Raw genomic sequence first — 4,633 nt, forward strand, 5'->3', positions numbered from 1 at the left:
TCCACTTCTGACACACCATTTTTTATTCTTAAAGTAAAAATATGTGTAGGTCTGCTTCGTTAGGAAGATCTCTCGTGTTTGGATGTTTCTCTTTTCCATCAAACAATGTGAATGAGTTTCTTATTGCTTTGATGCATAGAGGCCTTATTTTCCATCAAAATTTGTTTTTACATTGTGATTTCAAAATAAAAGCTCCTGTAATAATGCAGTAAATATTTGACTGCACATTCATGCCAATAATATTCTCTAGCAGAATGCTCACTTTGTTGGCAATAGATCCACCATCGTCATCATCATTAATATCAACACACAACATCATCAAGCAACCATCATCAACTCACCATTATGAATTCATTCAACTTTAATATTTGCATTACAATCAGGGAAAATGGAAGAGTTTACGACTATACTATGTGCACACAGCACGCACAACACTACAAGAAAGAGAAGACACCAAGTGACCTTACAAAACAATTAAACCTCCCATGACCACACATGCAAATACAAAGCTCAAAAGACGCATACAACCAATCACAGCCCTCAACCAATAACAGTCCTCCCATGTCCCTAAAGGTAGTACAAATCACCCAAAATATTATCAAAACACCCTATGCTTCTCTCTTTTTCTGCTTTGTTAAAGGTTAGCTTCAATAGATCTTGTTCTTTGAAATAGCCCAGAGATGATTCGGCGAGAGTTCTCATCGCTCCTTGGCTCAGTGGTAGCGGAGAGATGGACAAGATCTTTTGCTAATCAACCTGGCAACCAGTGAGGCCTGTAGAGAGTCACTTGGTCTAGTCATCGGCAACGTGCTGTCTCATGAGCTTAAGCAATCTTTTATTGACAATTGAAATCGAGAGATGTGTCAATGGATGTCACAAAGTAGTAACCACTCAGCATCGTCACAAAGTCTTTGAGGTTAGGGTTGCTCGTAAAGTGTCCAGTCCAGTAAACATTTTATCTGATCTGCATATCTATTAAGCTTCAGTCATGAGTACCTAAAAGAAACCTATAATGATGCATTTGTAATGGCATAAAAGATACTAACGTCCTTCCATATTTCATTGATTTATTATGCCAACAAATGAAAATAGTCTATCCTTAGCTTCTGGTAAGTTGACATTAAACGTTATGTCAAATGGAGAACTTATTAACTTCTTTCCATATTTCACCGAAAAGAAAACCTCAACAATGTTCACGAGTACAGGTTCAGGGATAACCTCAATATCTGCGCACAATAAGATAAACCACATATTTATTTATAATAAAGGACTACCGTCTAATAAATTGACTACTTCATATAACTCCTAAAGGTCCTGAGTAGTCGAAAATTTCGTAGAAGAAATTGCATACCTGAGTTGAACCTCCAAGAATTTTGAGATGAACGCTTCGAAGAAGTGGAATCGAACTGAACCGTAAAATTACCCAAATAAGGTCACTGAAAAGATTAGGGAAAACATTGGCTTTGAAAAGAGAAATTATTGCAGTTGGCTACCGATTATAAAGAAACTATTCATAATAAATCAACGAGATTCGCAAAATTCAATCAAGTTGCAGAGTTCGTAATAGTCGAATAACTCCCAAGCAGGTGTTGGTTTTAGAGAAGAAATTGCATATCTGAGTTGAGCCTCCAAGAATTTTGCACGAACGCCAATCAACAACCACCAGAACATGGCTATCAGCTCTCATCTCCGGCCACTACCATTCTTTGAACATTAACCTACAACCATGACTTATTGACATAATCTTGAGATAAAGATGCAAGAAGAAACCATCACAAGGAAGCAATCATGAACGTTCCCGGAGAATTCATAAGCATGACATTGACCTCAGCCATTTCCTCACCGGTGAATTACACGGAGACTGCACAAAAACATATGCAAAACATCGAACGAAAACACCAGAAAAAATTGACATGCATATTTAAATACAACAAAATATGACTGGAATCGGATCTAAAATCTTAACAAATCAATTGAAAACAAAGAATCTATGCTTACATGTTTTCGAATCTGAAAATTTCATGGATAATTTTTCAGTCGTACTTTTGAGGCATTTCATCAAACACGTCACATGCATTTGATTGAGGAGTGAAACAACGGCGTAATAAGTCGCGCTCAGGTCTCCTCGGCGACAAGACCACACCATAAATTCTTGAGAAACAATCATCAAATAAATTCAAAGCGAAGGAATCGGCTTACACTTATTCCACTGCGCTCGACAGTGAAGGCACGGGGCTTCTGAGGAAGTGAACGGGATGAGGATGAGAAGGCGCGGGGCTTCTAAGGAAGTGTCGCTTCGATAGTGTGGCGACGAAGGCAGAAAGAGGGCTGTCAAAATTGCTGGGCGGCAGGGGATTTGAGGCTGCAAAGCTTGCGCTCAAAGGCTATGAAAACGAAGAAGTTATGAAAGAAGAACAAACAATTAATTTTGGGTTTTTTTAAAATTTTTTAGGAATTGTAATTTTTATTTGTTTATTTTTTGACAAAAATGTCCCTACTCCTGTCGTCGGAAATGTCACATGCTCGCTAGCCGATGAATATTTGGCCGGCTGGCGAGCTGAGGTCCCTATTTGAGATTGATATAGCCACTCCGAGTCCTTATTTGACATAATATCAACATCGGGTCCTTATTTGATAAAAGAGCTACACTTTGGGTCCTTATTTTAAATTTTCCCTTTCATTAATTGAGGGTTTCAGCATTTTGAAAATGTTGGGCCTGCCTTGGGCTTTCAGCCTTCCCAATGCTAGTTTTCACTTGGAAAGTGTTAGATGTATGCCCTAAAGTCATCATGTAATAGTTACAAGTTAGGGATTTAAGTTGTATTTTCAATTTCATTATTTATTTAATGGCAATGACGTATTCATTCATTTGTTCAATTATTTAAATATATGAATGATTCCATAAAATCAGTTGTGACTGGACCTATTCTTAAGACGTTAAGAATATGTGCGACAGATTCATAGTTAGACTGAATCTTTAAATTGTTCCCAATCGATGGATCATTGAGTAGATATTAATGATCCTGTTGAGACTGGTGTGTTGTTAGCTTCACCATTAAGTATTAGATACTTAAGAGAATGACGAGTCATGAGTCATTGGATATTGTGATGCCTGAGTTAGAACACAGGTGTCTGTACCAGACAAGTTCACTGAACGTGACACATATATAACGATTAGCAACATGGAAGCTTTTAGCGTGGTCAATGCCTAATCGTTCATGCTTTGGTCTTGTGTAAATAATCCTTAGACCTGAGGCACAGTATTGACTTGTGTGTTGGATGGCTATGGTTCACAGGTGCGCATATCGCCGGTTCATTGATTCGTCTTTGTACTTGATGGCCATAGTTCGTTCACATACGAAGTTACACGTGTGTGCAAAATGGAATCTGTCTCCTTGTTGTACGCAAGGTACAATAATGATGTCCTATGCAATCTAATTTTGACACTGCATTAAAATCCTCGGCCGGGGTTGTAACCGAGAATGAACTCTTCATGTCTCATATAAAATGAATGTCAATTAGATTTGTGCATATGAACGAATTGGTGGCTTGACAAATATTCCATGGTCTTTGTTCGATCGGGACATCGTAAGACAGAGGGATTGAATTACACTGTAGCCAAAGTTGACAGGTTCATTATGTTCTTAAAGCATTCACACTGTCTGGGTAGCCATGATATATTGCTAGATGTCAATCATGGCTTGTAAGACCTAGAGATTGATCGGGACAATCAATTCTCTTGAGAGTACTAATGTATTAGTGCAAGTCTTACTACCAGCTTGGTGATGAACTTAGGGATGTCACACACCATAACCAATTTAGGATGACGTTGTACAGAAGAGACGATATTGCAAATATGTTTGCAATCGAATTGAGTTGGACTGAAATTAAATTAAACGGGATTTAATTTAATTCAATTTTTGTCATGGGCGTGTGTGCATATGATGCTCACAAAAATACACATATGCTGATCATGCACTTCTATGTTTGTATATATATTTATATTTATATATATAAATTTAAAAGTGCACACGGACAGCAATAGTTGCTGTCCGTGTGCGTTTTAATTTTATTAAAAAAAAAAAGAGGGGCACATGGTCAACAAACGGTTGCTGACCGTGTGCATGTCACACATGATCAGCAATCGTTGCTGATCATGTGCACATGTGCATACATGCACGATCAGCAACGGTTGCTGATCGTGTGCACATGCACGATCAGCAACCGTTGCTGATCGCTATATTAAAAGCGATGAAAAAGTGGGTATGCAATTATCATGTGTTCGTGAGAGTTAAGAAAATACGTTTTCTCTCTTCTGACGCCGTGACTGAAATATCGAGAGTGCGGAGAATTGTCGCCATAAGATTGCTAGCACAATTATATTGGTGATTACCCGCAAGTGCTTCCTTCCGTTCGTCATGTGATTGGTGATGTGTCTGAACTAGAGGTCCGACGCTTGTGGGGTTTGAACTGAAGAACATCCGAATCGAAATCGTTTTGGGCACGCTAGGAAAGGTAATTTGTTTAACCCCCTATGGTTTTTCCGATTTTTGATTGAAACGCATGAATAACGCCTTTGGAGATACATGTATAGTTATATCTTTCCGCTGCGTTTATTTTTAATTTAACTATG

General features: G+C 38.3%; 1 long non-coding RNA gene across 1 annotated transcript; it reads right to left on the reverse strand.

Annotated features, from left to right (window-relative positions):
- Positions 1-318: 318 nt before the first annotated feature.
- LOC115686929 (uncharacterized) lies at positions 319-1,472 on the reverse strand. The gene is made up of 2 exons (XR_008818119.1): positions 1,352-1,472; positions 319-972 (listed from the first exon to the last, which is right to left on the reverse strand). It is a non-coding gene; the product is annotated as an uncharacterized LOC115686929 (long non-coding RNA).
- Positions 1,473-4,633: the final 3,161 nt, after the last annotated feature.

Source organism: Syzygium oleosum, unplaced genomic scaffold (assembly GCF_021117445.2).
Source record: "Syzygium oleosum isolate NSW1041296 unplaced genomic scaffold, Sole_v2.1 Sole_v2.16, whole genome shotgun sequence".
NCBI lineage: Eukaryota > Viridiplantae > Streptophyta > Magnoliopsida > Myrtales > Myrtaceae > Syzygium > Syzygium oleosum.